At 36.3% G+C, this 25859-nt stretch overlaps 1 protein-coding gene across 2 annotated transcripts in view; it reads left to right on the forward strand.

Annotated features, from left to right (window-relative positions):
- GALNT13 (polypeptide N-acetylgalactosaminyltransferase 13) overlaps positions 1-25859 on the forward strand; it is a 565045-nt gene that overhangs the window by 68926 nt on the left and 470260 nt on the right. The gene's annotated exons all lie outside the window — the stretch shown is intronic.

Below are 25859 nucleotides of genomic sequence, written 5' to 3' on the forward strand. Positions count from 1 at the left end.
ATTCTGCTGGGGTGGAGCTGAATGGAAGTGGGAAATCTGAGAATTTTTATACTGATTATGGTTTTTTGCAGGAGAGGAATCATACCAGCATTTTCTTTCTCAGTTTGCTCACTGTTTTATTCCACTGAAGTTAATAGGAGATTTTGGAATGGAGTATACTTACTGATTTGTTTGGATATCAATCAGTGGTTAGAATGTATTTAACTATGCTTATCAAAATCAAAAGAAAACATTATAACAATTTAGCCGCATACAGTGGAGCCTTTCCTTGGACAAATCAGATGTTATTGATCTTGAAGCTTTATACTTTTGCTATTTGACGTATAAAACTATAAAAGCTTTGCAGAAAATTTACGAGTTTTTGCTTTTGGAACTTGAATCTTGACTCAAAAATAAACTATAATAAGAAAAACTGTCTATTATTAACTTGTTTCTCACGGCTCTAATGTAAACTATAAAGATCTCATTTCTAGAAAAGAAATCTAACAGTTAAGGTAAAATTGAGTACGGTGATAATCATTTCTGTCCTGCCCCACTCTATTCCCCAGCCTCCCACCATATTCCCCATATCTAATTTCTGGTAAATAATACTGAAAGAAAACTTGTCTCCAGAAATTGATTTAATTGGCAGTGATTGGTACAAAGTGATAAATGGACATACAATTTTTTGTGACCCAGAGACATAATATTATCTAATTATTGCATTAAAATGAGAATTAAGGTGATTTAAAATAGCATTTTTAGATTAGACATTTAAAAACAGACTATAGGATAGATTATATTTCTTATACACTACATCTTCTTTTTAAATTTTTCTTTTGTCTGAATAAAAGCAAATAATAGGGTGCCTTCTTTTAACAGGGAGGTTGTTTTTGCTCATGGTAATTTGATTTTTGAATCTAATTCATTTTGTCATTAACTCAATAATGATTTTTTTCAGATTACAGTATACTATTGATAGGAGACCATGTTCTTCTGTAGCAGCAATCACTGTAGTTCTCAGGTACTTCAGTTAGTATGCCATTTTAATCTAAATCATATAGAAAGGAAGAACCTTTTGGGGTTCAAGTAGGTATGTCTTTAATATATTAAAATTTCTTTACATAAGTGACATATACAATTCATTCATGTTGTTTCTTTTGTAAAAACTTAGGCGGATTTGATGACATGTAGGCTGCAACAGTGACAGTGATAGGAAGTGAAGTAGTCTTCCCTAATTTCAATGACTGCTTTTAAATACTGGTCCTGATGGTTTTGGGAAGGTATTTATTTGGAACAAAAACCACAAATGCAACCAGAAAAGATAGCTCCTGAATCTTGCATGAGACTCCAGGTTTGGAAAGTTAGCCAATTTCTTGAAAAGAGTTTTAATAGAATTTGACATGGGTGTAAACTTTTATCTTTCCAAAGTCACATAGATTCTGTAACACTGGAGACTTTTGGAAACGAGAGAAAAATCTGGAAACAGAATACTTAAATCAGACTTTATTGTATTTTTAAATTTTTAATTAACTAAAAAATTTATTCATTTATTTTAGGAGAGGGTGGGGAAGGGCAGAGGGAGAGGAGAGAGAGAATTTCAAACAGACTCCCCACTGAGCATGCCCCCCCCCAACATGGGGCTCAATCCCAAGACCCTCAGATCATGACCTGAGATGAAATCAAGAGTCAGACATCTAACCAACTGAGCTACCCAGGTGCCCCCAAAATCAGCCATTATTTTAACGATAAGTTCTGCCCTCCTTTTCATTCTCATTTACTCTGTTTTGTGAACAACTTTTGACAATCTTTGAGTCTGATACTATTTGTTACACTTCATCATAACTGTGTGTGTGCCCATGTACTCACATATGCATGTGCACAAGTGTCACGTAACTAAGGATTTTATTCTTTCTCATTATTACATGGTGCTTTTCTTACTTGCTTTCGAATAAAACATATGTTTCTCATAATTCAGATAATATATGCTATTTCTGGATAATTTGAAAATTAGAAAAAATAATAGGAAGAATTGCAAAACAAAAAAATCCACACATTCCCACCTATTCTTTCTAGTACTTTTATAAAAATAAGTAAAAAAAAGTTGTGATTATAGTGTATAAACAACGGTGTATGTTAATTTGTTGAATTTTATAGTGTCTTATAAGCTTTTTTCATGTTACTGCAAAATTGCATAATATGCTATCAATTAGTTATGTATCTATTTTGAACTCTTTTAAATAAATAATGCCCTCATACCATTTCCATGTATAAAGCCTTTAATATGGGGTTTTTATTTTTTAAAATTTAAATTCAAGTTAGTTAACATATAGTATAGTATAGGTTTCAGGAGTAGAATTTAGTGATTTATCACCTACCTATAAAACCCAGTGCTCATCCCAACAAGTGCCCTCCTTAATACCCATCACATATCTAGCCCATCCCCCCAACCACCTCCTCTCCAGCAACCCTCAGTTTGTTCTCTATAGTTAAGAGTCTCTTATGGTTTGCCTCCCTCTCTGTTTTTGTCTTATTTTATTTTTCCTTCCCTTCCCCTATGTTCATCTGTTTTGTTTCTTAAATTCCACATATGAGTGAAATCATATGATATTTATCTTTCTCTGACTGACTTATTTCACTTAGCATAATACACTCTAGTTCCATCCATGTTGTTGCAAATGGCAACATTTCATTCTTTTTGATGGCTGAAATTCCATTGTGTATGTGTGTGTGTGTGTGTGTGTGTGTGTGTGTGTGTGTACCACTTCTTTATCTCTTCATCAGTCGATGGACATTTGGGCTCCTTCCAAAATTTGGCTATCATTGATAGTGCTGCTATAAACATTGGGGTGCATATGCCCCTTTGAATCAGCATTTTTGTATCCTTTGGATAAATACCTAGTAGCGCAGTTGCTGCATCCTAAGGTAGTTCTATTTTTAACTTTTTGAGGAACCTCCATATTGTATTCCAGAGTAGCTACACCAGTTTGTATTCCTGCCAACAATGTAAGAGGGTTCCCCTTTCTCTGCATCCTCAACCAACATCTGTTTTTTCATGAGTTGTTAATTTTAGCCATTCTGACAGGTGTAAGGTGGTATCTCATCCTGGTTTTAATTTGTATTTCCATGATCATGAGTAATGTTGAGCAATTTTTTTATATTGTCTGTTAGCTATTTGTATGTCTTCTTTGGAGAAATGTGTGCTCATGTCTTCTGTCCATTTCTTAACTGGATTATTTATTTTTGGGGTGTTGATTTTGATGAGTTCCTTATAGATTCTGGATACTAGCCCTTTAGCTGATATGTCATTTGCAAATATCTTCTTCCATTCTCTCGGTTGTGTTTTAGTTCTGTTGATTGTTTTCTTCACTGTGCTGAAGGCTTTTATCTTGGTGAGGTCCCAGTAGTTCATTTTTGCTTTTGTTTCCCTTGCCTCCGGTGATGTGTCTAGTAAGAAGTTGCTACGGCTAAGGTCAACTGAGGTTGCTGCTTGCTTTCTCCTCTAGGATTTTGATGGTTTTCTGTTTCACACTTAGGTCTTTCATCCATTTTGAACTTATTTTTGTGTATGGTGTAAGAAAGTGGTCTAGTTTCATGCTTTTGCATGTGGCTGTCCAGTTTTCCCAACACCATTTGTTGAAGAGACTGCCTTTTTTCCACTGGATATTCTTTCCTGCTTTGTCAAAGATTAGTTGACCATACGGTTGTGGGTCCATTTCTGGTTTCCCTATTCTGTTCCATTGATCTATGTGGCTGTTTTTGTGCCAGTACCATATACTCTCTTGATGATTACAGCTTTGTAATACAGTCTGAAGTCTGGGATCATGATGACTCTTGCTTTTCTTTTCTTTTTCAACTACTTTGGCTATTCAGGTTCTTTTATGGTTCCATACAAGTTTTAGGATTGTTTGTTCTAGTTCTGTGAAAACTGCTGGTGTTATTTTGATCATGATTGTATTGAATGTGTAGATTGGTTTGGGTAGTGTAGATATTTTAGTTTTTCTAATCCATGAGCATGGAATGTTTTTCCATTTCTTTGTGTCTTCTTTAGTTTCTTTCATAGGTGTCCTATAACTTTCAGCATACAGATCTTTTACCTCTTTGGTTAGGTTTATTCCTAGGTATCTTATGTTTTTTTGGCAATTGTAAATGGGATCAATTCCTTGATTTCTCTTTCTGCTGCTTCATTATTGGTGTATAGAAGTGCAACAGATTTCTGTACATTGATTTTATATCTTGCAACTTTGCTAAATTCATGTATCAGTTCTAGCAATTTTTCGGTAGAGTCAGGTTTTCTACATAGGACATCATGTCATCTGTGAAGCATGAAAGTTTGACTTCTTCTTGCAGATTTGGGTGCCTTTTATTTCTTTTTGTTGTCTGATTGCTGAGACTAGGACTTCCAGTACTGAGTTGAACAGCAGTGATGAGAGTGGACATCCCTGTCTTGTTCCTGACCACAGAGGAAAAACTCTCATATTTTCCCCATTAAGGATGATATTCACTGTAGATCTTTCATATAGGCCTTTACGATGTTGAGGTATGTTTCTTCTATCCCTATCTTCTTGAGGGTTTTTTATCAAGAAAGGATTCTGTATTTTGTCAAATGCTTTTTCTGCATCTATTGAGAGAATCATATGGTTCTTATCCTTTCTTTCATTAATGTGGTGTATCATATTGATTGATTTGTGGATATTGAACCACCCTGCAGCTCAGGAACAAATCCCACTTGATCATGGTGAATAATCCTTTCAATGTACTGTAGGATTCAATTTGCTAATATCTTGTTGAGAATTTTTGTATCCATGTTCATCAGGGATGCTATGCTGGTCTATAATGCTCCTTTTTAGTGGAGTCTTTGTCTTTTTGGGATCAAGGTAATGCTGGCCTCATAGATTGAATTAGTTTTCCTTTCATTTCTATTTTTTGCAACAGCTTCAGAAGAATAGGAATTAATTCTTCCTTAAATATCTGGTAGAATTCCCCTGGGAAGCCATCTGGCCCCGGGCTCTTGTTTGTTGGGAGATTTTTGATTACTGACTCAATTTCTTTACTGGTCATGGGGTCTGTTCAAATTTTCTATTTCTTACTGTTTCAGTTTTGGTAGTTTATACGTTTCTAGGTATTTATCCATTTCTTCCAGATTGCCCAATTTGTTGGCATATAATTGCTCATAATATTCTTTTATAATTGTTTGTATTTCTATGGTGTTGGTTGTGATCTCTCTTCTTTCATTTGTGATTTTATTTGGGTCCTTTCTCTTTTCTTTTTGGTAAGTCTAGGTAGAGGTTTATCAGTTTTGTTAATTCTTTCAAAAAACCAGCTCCTAGTTTCATTCATCTGTTTTACTGCTTTTTTGATTTCTATATTATTTATTTCTTCTCTAATCTTCATTATTTCCCTTCTACTGGATTTTGGCTTTGTTTGCTATTCTTTTTCCAGCTCCTTTAGGTGTAAGGTTAGGTTGTGTATTTGACACTTTTCTTGCTTCTTGAGGAAGGCCTATATTGCTATACCTTTCCCTCTTAGGATCAACTTTGGTGGGTCCCAAAGGTTTTGGACTGTTGTGTTTTCATTTTCATTTGCTTCCATGTATTTTTTAAATTTCTTCTTTAATTTCCTCATTACCCATTCATTCTTTAGGAGGATGTTCTTTAACCTCTATGTATTTGTGGTCTTCCCAAATTTTTTCCTGTAGTTGACTTCAAGTTTTATAGTGCTGTGCTCTAAAAATGTGCATGGTATGATCTTAATCTTTTTGTACTTGTTGAGGCCTGATTTGTGGCCCAGTATGTGATCTATCCTGGAGAATGTTCAAATTGCACTCAAAAAGAATGTGTATTCTGCTGCTTTAGGATGAAATGCTCTGAATATATCTGTTAAGTCCATCTGGACCTGTTTGTCACTTAAAGCCATTGTTTCTTGTTGATCTTCTGCTTAGATGATCTGTCCATTGCTGTGAGTGGGATGTTAAAGTCCCCTACTATTATGGTATTATTCAGTGAGTTTCTTTAAGTTTGTTATCAATTGATCTATATATCTGGCTGCTCCCAAGTTGGGGGCATAAATATTTACAATTGTTAGATCTTCTTGTTGGATAGACCCCTTTCTTATGATATAGTGCCCTTCTTCATCTCTTATTACACTCTTTGGTTTAAAATCTAGTTTATCTTATATAAGTATGGCTACTCCAGCTTTCCTTTGACGTCCATTAACATGATAGATGGTTCTCCACCCCTACCTTTCAATCTGGAGATGTCTTTGGGTCAAAAATGCGTCTCTTGTAAACAGAGAATTCATGGGTCTTATTTTTTCAACCATCTGATACCCCATGTCTTTTGATTGGAACATCCATTCCATTTACATTCAGAGTAACTATTGATAGATATGAATATAGTACCATTATATTACCTATAAAGACCCTGTTCCTGTAGATTGTCTCTGTTCCTTTCTGGTCTGTGTTGCTTTTGGTCTCTCTTTCCCACTCAAAGGGTCTGCTTTAGTATTTCTTGACGAACTTAGTGTTTAGTATTCATGAACTCCTTTAGTTTTTGCCTGTCTTGGAAAGTCTTTATCTCTCCTTCTACTCTGAATGACAGCCTTGCTGCATATATAGTATTCTTGGCTGCAAATTCTTCTCATTTAGCATATCATGCAATGTCGTCTGGCCTGCCAATTTTCTGTGGACAGGTCTGCTGCTAACCTTATGTGTCTACCCTTATAGATTAAGGACTTTTTGTGCCTAGCTTTCAGAATGATCTCTACTTCTTTGTATTTTGCAAGTTTCCCTATGATATGTCTTGGTGCTGACCTGTTTTTGTTGATTTTGAAGGGAGTTCTTTGTGCCTTTTGGACTTGAATGCCTATTTCCTTCCCCAGATTAGGGAAGTTCTCAGCTGTGATTTGCTTAAATAAACCTTTTGCTCCTTTTTCCTACTCTTCTTCTTCTGGGACTCCTATGATATGGATATTATTGAAATTTATGGAAGATCTAACAATTGTAAATATTTATGCCCCTAACTTGGGCATAAATGAATGAGTGATAAGGAAATTAAAGAAGAAATTAAAAACTACATGGCAATATACCCTCTTCCAAACGTACTCCAGGAAGGGGACCATTCTATCCCATTGTGACCAGGGGATCCCTACACCCACAGCACCTTGTGAGAACCCTGTGCGCTACTCTCTCTCCCACTCTCTCCTCTTCCTGACTTCTCTCTACAAAAAGGCTTACCCTCCATGGCACTGAGGCTTTTCTCTCCCTCAATTCACATCTCTGAACCTTGTTTCTGCCTCATTCTCTCCCTCCAGTTGTGAAGATTGTTTTCTTAATCCTCAGATCAATTTCCTTGTTGTTCAAAATGATTTGATGTTGATCTAGCTGTGTTTGAGGGATGAAGCAGGCCCAGGGTCCCCCTACTACTCTGTTATCTTCTCTAATATGGGTTTTTTACAGAGAGTTTTCCAGTAGAGAAATTATTGTTTCAAAGTATATGATTATTTTTAAGAAAATAAGTAAAAAATCATATTTAATTTTAATAAACCACATTTCTTTCCAAAGAAGTTATCATTTTATATTTCCACCCACAAAGTATAAAAGGACCCATTTCATCCTAAAATATAATTTTGTCAAAAACAGTATTTAATTTTAATGTACAGACAGTTCTTTAATTAGCACAATCATTAATTGAAATAATTAGTAGTTTTCCCATACAACAGGGAAAATGTTGTCTTGTTTTTAGGTTAGCTGTTCATTTGAAAGTACATATAATGGTAATCTTTGTTCAATTTTTAAATCTTGTATTATAGCTTTCCCTTTCTCATGTATTTTTGGAAAATTTCCTTAGTTTATAATGTTTCTATGTTTTGTATTACTGGATTATATACTTCATTATAGTAGATTGCTTTATATTGATAAACAAGTTACAGTCAGTAACAATTTTATGACAAGATTGCTTTGCTAATAAAAATATGAGTTTTCATTCTTTGAGTATTTAATAATTTACTTTACTGTTAATTGAGAACTAATTAATCAATATTCTGATTTTTAATTCTTTATTTACTTCTTCCCTCTAATTGCCTGTCTTTTAAGGCATTTAATTTATGATTAATAACTTCACCAAGAAGGTTGCAGGAAATAAACATAAACTCAAGCTGCAAATCAAGGTAATAAGTAAGTATATGGTAGCTTTATTAACATGGGCTTTTTTTATTTTTTATTTTTTGAGTGGAGGATTTTGAATATTTTACCTGTTAATACTTCCGAACTCTGTTTTTGGGAAGTGTATGCATTTCTTTCATGTATCATTAAGGTAAAAAAATCAGTATATTAAAATATTCAAGCAGGCAAATAAAATTTTATTTAAGTTTGTGCATCTATACGATAAAAATTTGGAAGGGAGTGCTAACCAATTTTACTTCTAGGGTTTTTTGTTGCTAAATCCCTTCTGCATCCTCTCCTTTGTGCTGCCTTTTGTGTACTAGGGTTCTGGGCTTTTCTTTGACTTCACTTTCTTTTTGTCTCCCACTAATTGCCAGCTAGAGCAGAGTGATTCTGATATAATTTTAAAAAGATAATTTAATTATTTTTCATTGTCTTCTACAAATAAATGCTTTGGAAAGAAAGCCTAGACAAGAAATAGCCATTACCCTCCGCATTTCAAATAAGGAACACTTGTAATTCATTCCTTACGTGTTTTGTTAGGAAGAATTCAAAAGCCTTAAGTCCAGCTCGGAAGCTAAGGTTAAGATTTTCTAATGGTTTGATGTCTCAGTGGAAACAGTTATTTTCTTTTTAATCATGTGATTTATGACAGAAGATGGCCGGCTCACTGGCAGATGTCTATTGGGAACTGTCTAAATGCTCTACTGTTGTCTTAAATCTCTAGGTTTTATATCCAGTGCAACATTTTGGATTTATGTTTTCCCCTCTTGGTAACTATTAATGAACAAGCTTAAACTACTGGTACGCCATTTTATAAGATGAATACTGAGCTGTCAATAAATACCTAAAACAAATAAATGGTGAGCAATTTTTAGGTTGATGAATACATTTTTTAAAACTACTTAATTTCATTATCGTTTTGAGAGTCATAAATAGCTTTTTACAAGCTTTCTTCATGAAGACTTAATTTCAGTATATTTTAATGATAATCTATTGCTTATAAAGTCCTATTAACATATAGTTTAGACTTTGTCATTCAATCTTCATAGAATGCATATTCGTATATACAATTGTGACTACAAAGACCAATGTATAACAAACAGTCTTGTGAAGTGGCATCTGCCTTATAAACACTGTATAAAACTTCACTCTTCTTTCAATCTCAACATGCTCAATTATTTTGTCTGTTACTGCATTGTCCCAACATTAATAATTATATATAATAACTACATTAAAAAGAGTTTCACATTTTGGAATCATTCCTAATGTTTCACGGATCTCTTTTCTTACCTCTACTCCAGTATTCCTCTGTCTCTCCTACTGGACCCCAAACCAGAAGGCAGGGCTTATGTCTTTCTATATCGTTTATGTTTAGTGTCTAGCACATTGTTGGCATCTTTGTAGACACTGAATTGTAACTGTAGGATAAATTAAAGGAATACTTTCCTTTTTATAATTAAGGTAATGTTTTATTCTGAAAGTAATATATGCTTATATTAAAAATCAAACCTACAAAAGACTATAAATCACTTCTTTTCAGAAATTATCAAGTTTAGGTGACAAATGAAATGGTAGTCACACTGGCAGCCACAGGAGTTGTTTCATTCAGGCAGGCCCTGTGATGATTTTGCCAGGCTCTCATGCTGGATCTAGGTGACAGGGAGAACATGAACTGACATCACCCCTTTCCTCCATCTATTGGGATACAATCTGTTTTCTCCCAAGGTGTCAAGATTATAATCTCCCTACAAAGCCATGACATTTGGTGTGTCTTAGCTCAATAAGTACAACCTCATCTCTTTTTGTCAATCATCTCTTACTCTGATTGAGACCTTTCATATGGAAGAGTTAAATGTAAGTAGGAAAAAGACAGTTTTACAAAGATTACAAATACCTTTCATGTTGGCCCACATGGGCCATTATAGGGGGATTCAGTTAGTTGTATACATAGCCAAGAGCTTATTATCCTCATTTTCTGTGACCATGTTATTACAAACAGAATTAAGTTTGAATACACTAGTTCCCTTTTTAGCTGGGCTGTTACCTAGAGGTATACTAGTCAGGTTGGCTTGGGGTTCTTGCTACAGTAAAGAGAAATGTGCCATGTCCATGAATAGAGAGGGTAGAATCCCATATTTTCTTTTTTTTTTACATTATTTTATTTTATTATGTTATGTTAATCACCATACATTACATCATTAGTTTTTGATGTGGTGTTCCATGATTCATTGTTAGCGTATAACACCCAGTGCTCCATTCGGTACGTGCCCTCTTTTTTTTTTTCTTTAAATTTTTTTATTGTTGTGTTGATCACCATACATTACATCATTACTTTGTGATGTAGTGTTACATGATTCATTGTTTGTATGTAACATTCGGTGCTCCACGAAGAACGTGCCTTCTTTAATACCCATCACCAGGCTAACCCAACCCCCCGCCCCCTTCCCCTATAGAACCCTCAGTTTGTTTTTCAGAGTCCATCATCTCTCATGGCTCATCTCCCCCTCTGATTTGCCCCCCTTCATTCTTCTCCTCCTGCTATCTTCTTTTTTTCTTAACATATATTGCATTATTTGTTTCAGAGGTACAGATCTGTGATTCAACAGTCTTGCACAATTCACAGCGCTCACCATAGCACATACCCTCCCCAATGTCTATCACCCAGCCACCCCATCCCTCCCACCCCCCACCACTCCAGCAACCCTCAGTTTCTTTTCTGAGATTAAGAATTCCTCATATCAGTGAGGTCATATGATACATGTCTTTCTCTGATTGACTTATTTCACTCAGCATAACACCCTCCAGTTCCATCCACGTCATTGCAAATGGCAAGATCTCATTTCTTTTGATGGCTGCATAATATTCCACTGTATATATTTACCACATCTTCTTTATCCATTCATCTGTCGATGGCCATCTTGGCTCTTTCGACAGTTTGGCTGTTGTGGACATTGCTGCTATAAACATCAGGGTGCATGTACCCTTTCGGATCCCTATGTTTGTATCTTTGGGGTAAATACCCAGTAGTGCAATTGCTGGATCATATGGTAGCTCTATTTTCAACTGTTTGAGGAACCTCTAGACTGTTTTCCAGAGGGGTTGCTCCAGCTTGCATGCCCACCAACAGTGTAGGAGGGTTCCCCTTTCTCCGCATCCCCTCCAACATCTGTCATTTCCTGACTTGTTAATTTTAGCCATTCTGACTGGTGTGAGGTGGTATCTCATTGAGGTTTTGATTTGGATTTCCCTGATGCCGAGTGATGTTGAGCACTTTTTCATGTGTCTGTTGGCCATTTGGATGTCTTCTTTGGAAAAATGTCTGTTCATGTCTCCTGCTCATTTCTTGATTGGATTATTTGTTCTTTGGTTGTTGAGTTTGATAAGTTCTTTATAGATTTTGGATACTAGCCCTTTATCTGATATGTCATTTGCAGATATCTTCTCCCAGTCGGTTGTCTTTGGTTTTGTTGACTGTCTTTTGCTGTGCAAAAGCTTTTTATCTTGTTGAAGTCCCAATAGTTCACTTTTGCCCTTGCTTCCCTTGCCTTTGGTGATGTTTCTAGGAAGAAGTTGCTGCAGCTGAGGTCGAAGAGGTTGCTGCCTGTGTTCTCCTTTAAGATTTTGATGGACTCCTGTCTCATATTTAGGTCTTTCAACTATTTGGAGTCTATTTTTGTGTGTGGTGTAAGGAAATGGTCCAGTTTCATTCTTTTGCATGCAGCTGTCCAATTTTCCCAACACCATTTGTTGAAGAGACTTTTTTCCATTAGACATTCTTTCCTGCTTTGTCAAAGATTAGTTGACCATAGAGTTGAGGGTCCATTTCTGGGCTCTCTAATCTGTTCCATTGATCTCTGTGTCTTTTTTTGTGCCAGTACCATATTGTCTTGATGACCAAAGCTTTTAATAGACCTTGAAGTCTAGAATTGTGATGCCACCAGCTTTGTGTTTCTTTTTCAACATTCCTCTGGCTATTCGGGGTCTTTTCTGGTTCCATACACATTTTAGGATTATTTGTTCCACTTTTGAAAAAAGTGGATGGTATTTTGATAGGGATTCCATTAAATGTGTAGATTGCTCAAGTTAGCATAGACATTTTCACAATATTTGTCCTTCCAATCCATAAGCACGGAAAGTTTTTCCATTTCTTTGTGTCTTCCTCAGTTTCTTTCATGAGTATTTTAAGTTTTCTGAGTACAGATTCTTTGCCTCTTTGATTAGATTTATTCCTAGGTATCTTATGGTTTTGGGTGCTATTGTAAATAGGATTGACTCTTTAATTTCTCTCTCTTCTGTCTTGTTGTTGGTGTATAGGAATGCCATTGATTTCTGGGCATTGATTTTATATCCTGCCACTTTACTGACTTCCTGTATGAGTTCTAACAGTTTTGGGGTGAAGTCTTTTGGGTTTTCCACATAAAGTATCATATCATCTGCAAAGAGTGAGAGTTTGATATCTTCTTTGCCGATTTGGATGCCTTTGATTTCTTTTTGTTGTCTGATTGCTGAGGCTAGGACTTCTGGGACTATGTTGAATGGCAGTGGTGATAGTGGACATCCTTGCCATGTTCCTGACCTTAGGGAGAAAGCTCTCAGTTTTTCCCCATTGAGAATGATATTCACTGTAGGTTTTTCTTAGATGGCTTTTATGATATTGAGATATGTAACCTCTATCCCTATACTCTGAAGAGTTTTGATCAAGAAAGGATGCTGTACTTTGTCAAATGCTTTTTCTGCATCTATTGAGAGGATCATATGATTCTTGTTCTTAATTTGGTTAATGTACTGTATCACATTGATTGATTTGAGGATGTTGACCTAACCTTGCAGCCCAGGGAAAAATTGCACTTGGTCGTGGTGAATAATCTTTTTAATGTACTGTTGGATCCTATTGGCTAGCATTTTGGTGAGAATTTTTGCATCCATGTTCATCAAGGATATTGGTCTGTAATTCTCCTTTTTGATGGGGTCTTTGTCTGGTTTTGGGATCAAGGTAATGGTGGCCTCATAAAAAGAGTTTGGAAGTTTCCCTTCCATTTTTATTTTTCGGAACACTTTCAGAAGAATAGGTATTAATTCTTCTTTGAATGTTTTGTAGAATTCCCCCGGGAAGCCATCTGGCCTTGGACTTTTGTTATTCGGAGATTTTTGATTACTGCCTCAATTTCCTTAGTGGCTATAGGTCTGTTCAGGTTTTCTGTTTCCTCCTGGTTCAGTTTTGGTCATTTATACATCCTTAGGAATGCATCCACTTCTTCCAGATTATCTAATTTGCTGGCATATAGTTTTGCTCATAATATGTTCTTATAACTGTTTGTATTTCTTTGGTGTTGGTTATGATCTCTCCTCTTTCTTTCATGATTTTGTTGATTTGGGTCATTTTTCTTTTTAAAAGTCTGCCCAGGGGTTTATCAATCTTCTTAATTCTTTCAAAGAACGAGCTCCTATTTCGTTGATCTGCTCTACTGTTCTTTTGGTTTCTATTTCATTGATTTTTGCTCTGATCTTTATTATTTCTCTTCTCCTACTGGGTTTAGGCTTTATTTGCTGTTCTTTCTCCAGTTCCTTTAGATGTAGGGTTAGGGTGTGTATTTGAGACCTTTCTTGTTTCTTGAGAAAGGCTTGTATTGCTTTATATTCCTCTTAGGACCTCCTTTGCTGCATCCCAAAGATTTTGAACAGTTGTGTTTTCATTTTCATTGGTTTCCATAATTTTTTTTAATTCTTCTTTAATTTCCTGGTTGACCCATTCATTCTTTAGTAGGAAGCTCTTTCGCCTCCATGTATTTGAGTTTTTTCCAACTTTCCTCTTGTGATGGATTTCTAGTTTCAAAGCATTGTGGTCTGAAAAGATGCAGGGAATGATCCCAATCTTTTGGTACCAGTTGAGACCTGATTTGTGGCCCAGGATGTGATCTATTCTGGAGAATGTTCCATGGGCACTAGAGAAGAATGTGTAATCTGTTGCTTTGGGATGGAATGTTCTGAATATGTCTGTGAAGTCCATTTGGTCCAGTGTGTCATTTAAATCCTTTATTTCCTTGTTGATCTTTTGCTTAGGTGATCTGTCCATTTCAGTGAGGGGGCTGTTAAAGTCCCCCACTATTATTGTATTGTTGTCAATGTGTTTCTTTGCTTTTGTTATTAATTGCCTTGTATAATTGGCTGCTCCCATGTTAGGGGCATAGATATTTACAATAGTTAGGTCTTCTTGTTGGATAGACCCTTTAAGTAGGATATAGTGTCCTTCCTCATCTCTAACTATATAGTCTTTGGTTTAAAATCTAATTTGACTGATATAAGGATTGCCACCCCAGCTTTCTTTTGGTGTCCATTAGTGTGGTAAATGGTTTTCCACCCCCTCACTTTCAATCTGGGGCTGTCTGGGTCTAAAATGAGTCTCTTGCAGACAGCATATCAATGGGTCTTGGATACCCTGTGTCTTTTGATTGGGGCATTTAGCCCATTTACATTCAGGGTAACTATTGAAAGATCTGATTTTAGTGCCCATTGTATTGCTTGTAAGGTTACTGTTACTGTACATTGTCTGTGTTCCTTTCTGGTCTGTGTTACTTTTAGGCTCTCTCTTTGCTTAGAGGACCCCTTTCAATATTTCTTATAGGACTGGTTTCATGTTTGCAAATTCCTTTAGTTTTTGTTTGTCCTGGGAGGTTTTTATCTCTCCTTCTATTTTCAATGACAGCCTAACTGGATATAATATTCTTGGCTGCATATTTTTCTCATTTAGTGCTCTGAAGATATCATGCCAGTCCTTTCTGGCCTGCCAGGTCTCTGTGGATAGGTCTCTTGCCAATCTAATGTTTCTACCATTGTAGGTTACATATCTCTTATCCCGAGCTGCTTTCAGGATTTTCTCTTTGTCTCTGAGACTCGTATGTTTTACTATTAGATGTTGGGGTGTTGACCTATTTTTATTGATTTTGAGAGGGGTTCTCTGTGCCTCCTGGATTTTGATGCCTGTTTCCTTCCCCACATTAGGGAAGTTCCCTGCTATAATTTGCTCCAATATACCTTCTTCCTCTCTCTCTTTCTTCTTCTTCTGGGATCCCAATTATTCTAATATTGTTTCATCTTATCATATCACTTATCTCTCGAATTCTGCCCTCTTGATCCAGTAGTTGTTTATCTGTCCTTTTCTCAGCTTTTTTATTTTCCATCATTTGGTCTTCTATATCACTATTTCTCTCTTCTGCCTCATTTATCCTAACAGTTAGAGCCTCCATTTTTGATTGCAGCTCATTAATAGCCTTTTTGATTTCGATTTGGTTAGATTTTAGTTATTTTATTTCTCCAGAAAGGGTTTTTCTAATATCTTCCATGCTTTTTTCAAGCCCAGCTAGTATCTTTAAAATTGTCATTCTGAACTCTAGTTCCGACATCTTACTAATGTCCATATTGGTTAGGTCCTTGGCAGTCGGTACTGCCTCTTGTTCTTTTTGTTGAGGTGATTTTGTCCATCTTGTCATTTGGTCCAGAGGAGAATAGATGAATGAGAGAACAAAATGCTAACAGGGTAACAACAACCCTAAAAAAATATACACTAAACAAATCAGAAGAGACCTGAACCCAATGGAAAAGAAAGGGAAAGAAAGAAGAAAGAAAAAGAGAAATATAAAAGTAAAAAGTATATGATCAAATATGATTAGGCTGGTGCATAGATCAGTGCCACTCACTAGATATTGGGCATATTTTGGTCTGTTAGAAGAAACTGCCTCCCAAAATTTTAAAGAAATAAAAACTTATATATGTACAAGAATAAGGGTAAATTTGATGAAGGGATGGAATATGGCTGTAAAGATGAAAATTATAAAAGATTTTATAAAAGTAATTGATAAGTTGGTTGAAAAAGAAGGCAGTGGAATTTAATAAAAAGGGGGAGAGAATGTGATCAGGCAGGAGACTAGAACAAAGCCATACACTAGAGATTTAGGGTATATTTCGGTATGTTAGAAGAAACTGTATTCCAAAATTTTAAAGAGAGAACAACTTATATATATACATATATACGTATATATACATATATACGTATATATACATATATACGTATATATGTATATATACGTATATATACCAAAAATAAGCTTAAAATACTATGAAGGGATACAATATGACTCTAAGAATGAAAAATATAAAAGATTTTTTAAAAAAGGGATTGATAAAATGTTGATTGAAAAAGGGAGAAAGAAAAATTTAAAAAAAAGACATAAAAAAAGAAAATTAAAAAAATTAACTGAAAGACTAAGGAATCAGGGGGGGAAAAAAGCCTGAATTCTATGTGTAGTATTCCTCTAGCGCTGGAGTTCTGCCGTTCTCATTGATCAGTAAACTTGGTCTTGGCTGGCTGTTCTTGCTGATCTTCTTGGCGAGGGGCTTGTTGCCATGGTTGTCAGATGTCTTTGCCGGAGGCGGAATTGCCCGGCCCTTGCCAGTCTGGGCTAAGTAATCTGTTGGGGTTTGCTCTCGGGAGCTTTTGTTCCCTGCAAGCTTTCCATACAGCTTTGGAGGACGAGAGTGAAAATGGCGCCCTCCCAATCTCCTCCCGGGAGCCGAGAACTCAGGGCCCCACTCCTCAGTGAGCCCCTAGAGAAAAGCAGTCAATCACTCCCATCTCCCCGGTCTCCGCCGAACTCTGTGCTCACCCAGCCTGTGACTGAGCATTTCTGTCTCTGGCTCATGACCCCGTTTGGAGTCTCCAAATCCAGCACATTCCTGCGGTGCACTCTCGTGCCGGTCCTCCCCGGGGAGGAAGGGTGTCTCCCTGGATCTGCCTCTTGTTGGGTCCCTGCTGGAAGAGTAGTGGCCCGACTCTGCTGCGCATCACGGTTTATGGCAACCTGGAGCTGAGAGCCCACTCCTTGGCTCCATCTGTGCAGCCGGTTTCCCTGCTCTGATACCTGGGAGCTCTGCCGCACTCAGGCACCCCTGGTCTTTCTGCGACCCTGAGGGTCTTGAGACCACACTGTCCCAGCGACGGTTCCACCCCCCGCTTAACCACTGGAGCGAGTCCCTCAGTGGAGCAGACTTCTAAAATTTCCGATTTTGTGCTTTGCTGCTCTATCACTTGCCGGTACTGGTGAATGGAAGCTCCCTCCCCCTGCCATCTATCTTCCCGAATATCCCTTTGGATTCACTTCTCTGCACGTCCTACCTTCCAGAAAGTGGTCGCTTTTCTGTTCAGAGTGTTGCTGCTATTCTTTTCTTCGATCTCCTGTTGAGTTTATAGGTGTTCAGAATGGTTTGATCCCTATCTATCTGTGATTATCATTCCATTGTTGGGTGGCCTCTGTGACAAAAAGCATGCCATTGTCAGACTGTAGATGGCATGGAAATCAGAAAACATGATGCAGTTTGGTTTTGGGGGCCACAGTGGTGTGGCCATAGGTGGCTATTTGGACAGTGACAGCAGTACTGTAACCGTGACTAGGTAGGACTGTGACTTGTCTAGGTTTGTGCCTGTACCAAACATTGCCATACTCAAACAGAACTATAGGTACGAGCTCTACTTCCACCATCCCCCCTTAACTTCTGAACCATACTTTCCAGGTACATATGGCCTTCTGTCTGCTCTGGTGACAGGATACCTCCAGCCTTATCCATAATCTTTTTTTCCTTAAGACAACTGATATCTGGGTAGAAGAGACTGTAGGTGTCAGAGGACATGGAGGGAAAGAACAGCTTTATGCCAATGAGCAAGTTTGCATTTATTTTCGATTTAGAGTGACCATTCACTTACAGCTCAACCAAACAAATGTTATGTTTTTGGTTTTCATTATTATTATTGCCAGTGCTTAATTTTACCACATTTTTATCAGAACTTTTACTTCTCAGTTCCTCTTGAATTCACTCATTCAACTAGTGTTTATCAAGCACTTATTTTGTGCTAAAAACTGTTTTTAGTATCTTAAGAATAGCATGGAAAATAATGGACATAATTCCATAGGGAAAATAGGCAATAAATAGACATGCACTAGTGATATGCACTCTGAATAATCTACGTAAGCATATTACATAGATGGTGGCAGGGCATTATAAGTTGGTCCAGAAAAGGAATCTCTAAGGATATATGAGCAGAGATCTGAATAAAAGGTAAGGGGTGTTCCATTGGATTATTTAGGGAAAGAGTGTTTCAGGGAGAACTTCAAGCATGAGGCTTCTGGAGCACATTGAGTGAAGGAGAGACAGAGATAGAAGATGAAGTCTGAAAGGGAGTCAAGGCCCAGATTTGGTTGAATGCTATAGGTCAAGATAAGGATTTGGAATTTATTTTAAATGTGATAGAAAGCCATTGGTCAATGTGAGCAGAACAGAGAAGAGATCTGATTAATTTTTAACAGGATTAACCTGACTTCTGTGCAGAGAATAGATTATTATGGGAGTGTATTTAAGAAGACAAGGAATAGCGTATGATAGGTGATAGCATTCTAAGGATATGCTCAAAAGAAATGAATACATGTGTCCATACAAATATTTGTGCATGAATGTTCATAGCTGCATTATTCATAATAACAAAAAAGTGGAAATAATCCAAATGTAGACCTACCGATAAATGATTAAATAAATGTGGTATGCCCATACAATGGAATATTATTTGGCAAGAAAAAGAAATGAAGTACTGATATATGCAACAACGTGGATAAATCTTGAAAATATGCTAAGTGAAGAAGACAGTCCAAAAGTGTCATATGTTGTATGATTCCATTTAAATAAAAGTTCAGAATGGACACTTCTATAAGAGGCAGAAATTAGATTAGCAGTTACCTAAGCCTAGGGGCCATGGGAAAACTGGGAGTTTATAGCAAAGGGAAACTGTTTTCTTTTGAGGTAATGAAGTGTTCTAAAAGTGTTTGTGCATAGCTCTGTGACTATACTACAAGCCAATGCATTGTAAACTTTAAATGGGTGAATTATAATTTGAATCTGTAAATTCTATCTCAATAAAGTTATTTTTTAAAAAAGAAGTTAAGGCTTGGGCTCCTGGGTGGCTCAGTCAGTTAAGTGGCTGCCTTCGGCTCAGGTCATGATCCCAGGGTCCTGGGATGGAGCCCCGCATCAGGCTCTCTGCTCAGCGGGGAAGCCTGCTTCTCCCTCTCCCTCTGCCTGTCTCTCTGCCTACTTGTGCTCTCTCTCTATCTCTCTGTCAAAAAAATAAATAAAATCTTGAAAAAAAACCCTGAAAAAATTAAAAAAAGAAGTTAAGGCAGTATGTCAAGGTGGTGATGGTGGCTTGGTCTAGAGGTGGCAGCAGTGGAATTGGTAAGAAGTGGGTCAAATCTGAAAGAGCCAACAGAATTTGCTGCAAGATCAAATAAGAGATATAAAAAAAAAATGTTGCACAGGAAACAACAGATCTTGGCGAGGATACAGAGAAAGGGAAACCCTCTTGCATTGTTGGTGGGAATGCAAACTGGTGCAGCCACTCTGGAAAACAGTATGGAGGTTCCTCAAAAAGTTAAAAATAGAAATACCCTATGACCCAGCAATTACCCTACTAGGTATTTACCCAAAGGATACATAAATAATAATTTGAAGGAATACATGCACCCCAGTGTTTATGGCAGCATTATCAACGATAGCCAAATTATGGAAAGAGCCCAAATGTCCATCAACTGATTAATAGATAAACAAGATGTGGTATCTGTCTGTCTATCATCTATCTATCTATCATCTATAATGGAATATTGCTCAGCCATAAAAAGAATGAAATCTTGCCATTTGTAGTGATGTGGATGGTGCTAGAGAGTATTATGCTAAGTGAAATAAGTCAGAGAAAGACAAATACCATATGGTTTCACTCTTATGTGGATTTAAGAAACAAAACAAATGAGCAAAGGAAAAAAATAAGAGAGACAAATCAAGAAACAGACTCTTAACTATGGAGAATAAACTGATGGTTACTGGAGGGGATGGGTTAAACAGGTGATGAGTATTAAGGAGGGTACTTGTGATGAGCACTGGGTGCTGTATGTAAGGGATGAATCGCTAAATTCTACAGATGAAAGAAAAAAAATGAGTACAAGGTTTTTGGCCAAGCTATATCAAATGCTGCTTAGGAATTATGTAAAATGGTGCTTAAGGATTGACCATTGAATTTAACCATTGAATGTGACTGTATCAAATAAGGTTTCCATATGGTGGCAGGGGCTAAAGGCTGTTGGTTTTAAGAGAAAATGTGAGGTTAGGGATTTGGGATATGTAGACAGTAGTTATACATAATTCTTTCCAGAAGTTTTGTATTAAAGGTGAGCAGGGTGCTGGAAGAATAGCTGAAGAGGGATGTGGAGCCAAATTTGTTTATTTTAAGATGATTATTCATATAGCATCTTTGTATTGATAGCATTGACTTAGTAGAGAAGAAAAAATGATGCAGAAGAGACAAGTGCAATCCATCAGTCAAATCCTATGTGAGAGCAGAGGGTGTTGCTTGCACTCCTAAAAGGACAGTCATCCATTTTAACACCTGGACTTGCAGATTTAGGCTTGGCAGTAATAGCAACAAGCAAGTTGATACATTCAACATGGCAGTAGGCAAAGTACTCTTCTGAGTACTTTGTTTATGTCTTCTCTGCTAAATGTAGAAGTGTAATGATGGGCTAAGAGGAAAAAGTGTGGAGATGGCAATCTGAGGAAGGCAAACAAAGTACAAACGTTTCCTGATGGATGGAGATTGATTTGAGTAGGAACTGTTGCAGGATTGCAGCAAAGCACTGAAAGTCTACTTGTAGTGTGATGTGAGTTTATAGTGATAAAATGACAACAAGCAGCATACAGAGGTTGGGGGTGGGGCTCTTTCAAGGTCATGTTCATCTGTTTGCATGTAGGAGTAGAATAAGGGAAAGTTGGATTAAACTGTGTATTAGTTTGGTAGACCTGCCATAACAAAGTATCACAGACTGGGTTGCTTACACACAGAAATTTATCTTCTTACAGATTTTAGAAGTCCAAAATCAATGTGTCAGCGGACTCAGTTTCATTCTGAGGTCTTTCTCTGTGGCATATAGATGGCTGCCTTCTCTGTTTTCACATGGTCTTTCCTCTGATAGTATCCTAATCACCTCTTTTTATTTGGATTAGGGCCAATGTGTATGACCTCATTTTACCTTAATTACCTCTTTAAAGGCTCTATCTTCAAATATAGTCCCATTCTAAAATACTGGCGATTAGGACTTCACATACGAATTTTTGGGGATGGGTGTGGCAAAATTCATAATAAAACCAGAGCTGGAGTTTTAAAAACTTAAACATATTTGAGTGAGAAAGGAAATATGTAAGACATTTGAAATCTTGTCCTCATATAACTTACTATTTAAGAAAGAGGGACATATAATAAACAAATTAAAAAACCAATTAATCTTTTAATATGTCTGGGGGTAATAGGTAATAGGTAAAGAAGAAAGATAAAATCAGTTAAGAAATACAGAGTGACTAAGTTGTGTGTGTTATTTTGTATAGGTTGATAGAAAAGCTCTCCAAGATTTTACATTTGAACAGGAAGGAAGTAAGAACTGGAGGAAATAAGAGCAGGAAGCCATGACCGTGTCAGTGGACAGAGAAAACAGCATATGCAAACGCCCTGAGGCAAGGTTATGTAAGGAACAGTCTGGAGACCCAAGTCACTGCCATAGAGAACAATTAGGAAAAGGGTCAGAAAGATAGAATCAGGGAATCAAATGATAGGTACACAAACATTTTGGTTTTTGCCTTAAAAAATGAAGTATAATTATATAGAATGAAATGCACAGATCTTAAGTCTACAGTTCAAAGAGTTTTGACAATTATAAAATCCTGTGTAACTCTTCCTGATCAGAAACTCTACTAAATATATTTGTGATTATTAAACATAAAAATACTGTAATTTGTAATACTCACAATTATTAATATTAAATATATTTGTGATGCTCATCTTGCCCCCTGACACCCTGAATACATACATACTGAATATATACTACTTCTGAAAGGATGGGCAAAGAGAATTATCACTGTTTTTTCTCATTCTTTTGATAATGTTCATGATCATAGTAATATTACTGTTACTACTACTAATAACTAAAATAACTAATGTATATTGAGCCCCTCCTAAGTGCCAGGCACTGTTATAAGAGCTTTGCATGTATTAATTCATTTAATACTCATCATAGCCTGTGAGGTAGGTATTATTGTTCACATTTTCTGATTAGGAAAACTGAGGCACAGATTTAAGTAACTTGAATTAAGCCATACAACTAGTGAGTGTTGGAACTCAGATTCAACCCATGGCATTCTAACTCGGCACTGTATAAATTTAGATCTTATGCTAGGTGGCCTCCTAATAGTCAAATTTTATGTTATGAATATTCCACTTCCTTAGTTTAAAAGCAAGTGAGGGCCCCTTTTTCCCTTCTGTTCCACTTTTCCACATAAGCATTCATTTAACATTATTTTTGCTTCTTTCTCTCTTAGTATATATTCCCGTGTGTTGTGATTTTTTTTAAAGACTTTATTTATTTATTTGACAGAGAAAGACACAGCGAGAGAGGGAACACAAGCAGGGGGAGTGGGAGAGGGAGAAGCAGGCTTCCCACTGAGCAGGGAGCCCGATGCGGGGGCCCGTGTGTTGCGATTTTCATAGTGGATCCTTTGGTTTAGGCTATGGGCGGATCCCCTTAGCTCATCTTAATTTTTGATCTTCATTCAGACATAGATCAGTCTTCCTGTCAAGCATACCTGTGGCTAATGTAGGGCATTTTTTTTTTTTATGCTTACACATCAGATTTATCAGTCCGTAAACGAAATTCTGCAAATTTGTCCAGTCATCAGCTCCCAGAAGCTCCTGCATGGCTATTTAAAACATTTGAAGCATGTTGGTGCCTGAAACTTCTGGGAGCACTACCAGCAGTCTTCCACTAGCTCCCAGGATTCTTTGGCAGGCTCACATATAGCTTCACAAAGTAGATAGAATAAATTTGCACCTATTATGCAATTTTCTACAAAATAAAATAAGTGAGTACAGATAAAAATATGTCTAATAGCAATTAAACTAGACTCCCTATGCAAGTGATAACCTCGTAATTCAAAAACAATAAGCTTTCTCCTTATTTAAAAACATATTTACCAAACTTCTAAGCTTTATCTACATTTTTTTTTAAATTTAAAATCTGTGTTTGATAAAAAAAGAAAATGGTGCATATCTTCAAACAAAAATCATGTAATATGTCATAGAATGTCTGGCTGATATCATGATTTGGTGGGCAAGAAGGAAAAGAGAGGCAATCTAACTAGCAAGATGGTACTTGATGGTTTTCTTTTAAAAGTATTCCTACCTAGAGAAATACTTTTAAAGAGAGAAATAACTCTGCTCAGAAGATATTGAAACAATTAGAAAGGGGCTGTGTTTTCAGATAGAAGAGCCTGTAGTTTATGCAAGTTAGTCATGTTCCACATTGGTTTGGCAAGCCAGCGATATTGCAGAACTTGGATTTGGTTTTAGAAACTGAGAAGTGTTTGCAAATAAATAGAGACTTACTGGAATAAAAACATAATACAGATGCTGATTCTCTTAAATAAACCTGGGCCACCAACTGTGCTTATGTTGGTTACTGTTACTGCGTATATTGTACCATCCTTCTGCTCAGTCAGTTTTGTTCTCATGAAGAATATTGGGATACAATATATGAGGTTACTAATATACAAGTGCCAACAGATAAAACTTAGGAATGATAAAATTTAGTGTATTTTCAAGGTAGAGATGTTTTCAAGGTAGAGATAGAATTAAAAACTTGAAATACATGAGGAAAGACTTTCACAAACAAAAATTTAAACAGCAGTGTAGTTTTATCACTTAAAATAGTGAGGAGGCTTCTCTCAGTGCTAATGACTTGATATATAGCTCTATCAGGCTATGAAATTAGAATAATTTGAGTAATGCTTGAAGTGGCAATAAGATATGATTTTGACTTTCTATTATAACTAAAGTTTATATTAAATTCTGAATAACCTTAACTGTTATGCTCTTATTAGGAAATGTCTTATCTTAGACATTTTAATATTTAATATTTTTAATATTAAGTGATTTCACATTTTTTCTTATAATACTATTTTTTATATTTTCTTTTTAAAATGTTCTCATACTTTATCTCACTTAAGCCTTACAACATTTTGTGAGGTGAATATGACAGGAAATATGTTATAGTAAAGGCAATGATGCACGGAGAGGCAAAATGCCTACCCAAAGACATCTTTTCATTTTAACAGGACCAGGGATGGTGTTGTTTATGCTTTTTATAATAGATCTTTACATAACATATAAGATCTTTTATTTTAAGATATTCCTGTCTTAAATCTGGGGATAGCCACTTGGTAACCATCAGTGTTATATGTACTTTTCTGTGAGACTTTTTTTCCCACAATAAACTGAAGGGAACTACTTCATCATAGGACCAAAGAAAGACAGAACATTTGATACCTTGAATTGTTTCATATCTCATTCAGTAAAGCATGCAAAGTAAAAGGGAATAGACATAGGGGAGTTATTGTTTAGTTACAATATTTAGTTATAATGTTTAGTTATAATATTTACAGAAAAATGAAGTTGAAATGAGATAAAGTAGATAATTAACATGCGATTTTTTTCAAGAAAAATAATAAGCATATAAACCCCCAAATATCATGTATTCCTTCAATTTGCACATTTTGCACCTTTCTTCTTTTAATACTTATTTGCTGAATAAGTGTAAATTTAACGTAGATATTGAAAATAGACTTATAATTTTTTCAATGATCACTCTATGTAAATTTTTAATTCATTGTGAGTCTGGGTAGGTTGTAACAGGCAGCTGCATTTGTGTTGCTTTATCATGTAAAGTCTGCTGCCATTAATTTAAAGAGCTTCTGCCTCTGCAAATTGCACTTTGATGTTTTATTTTGAGACAAATATTTATAAAATATTCCAAGTATCTTTGTATTTAATAGCTGTTCTTCCCAAATATCTTTCAAAACTATATTACTTATTCACATCAAAGATTTTATATTTGATATTATTTTATTTTAGTTTTTTAGAGAGAGAGTGAGTGGGGGTGAGGGAGGGGCAGAGGGAGAGGAAGAGAGAGAATCCCAAGCAGGCCAACCTGGGGCTCCATCTCATGACCCATAACCCTGAGATCATGATGAGCCAAAATCAAGAGTTGGACACCCAACTGACTGAGCCACAGGAGCCCCACAGTTGATATTATTTTATTTTATTTTATTTATTTTTTTAAAGATTTATTTATTTATTTATTTGAAAGAGAGAGAGAGAATGAGAGAGAGAGAGAGAGAGAGCACATGAGACGGGGAGGGTCAGAGGGAGAAGCAGACTTCCCGCCGAGCAGGGAGCCCGATGCGGGACTCGATCCTGGGACTCCAGGATCATGACCTGAGCTGAAGGCAGTCACTTAACCAAATGAGCCACCAAGGCGCCCCAGTTGATATTATTCTAAAAGTAGCAAATGATATGAGAATATTTTTGGCTTGTTATATTTACTTAACTGTAATTTTATTGTAAATTAATTAACCAGATAGTTATTGCTCTTTATAGTATAAATAAAAATATGTTTATGGTATTAATTCTATACTTACTTTGAATGTCTCTGTAATTGTGCATTATCTGTTACGCCTTTTAGAATTTGTGCTTTGGGTATTTTAAGTCACTTTAAACTGATAATTTTTTTGAAAATATGCTATC

Source organism: Zalophus californianus, chromosome 3 (assembly GCF_009762305.2).
Source record: "Zalophus californianus isolate mZalCal1 chromosome 3, mZalCal1.pri.v2, whole genome shotgun sequence".
NCBI lineage: Eukaryota > Metazoa > Chordata > Mammalia > Carnivora > Otariidae > Zalophus > Zalophus californianus.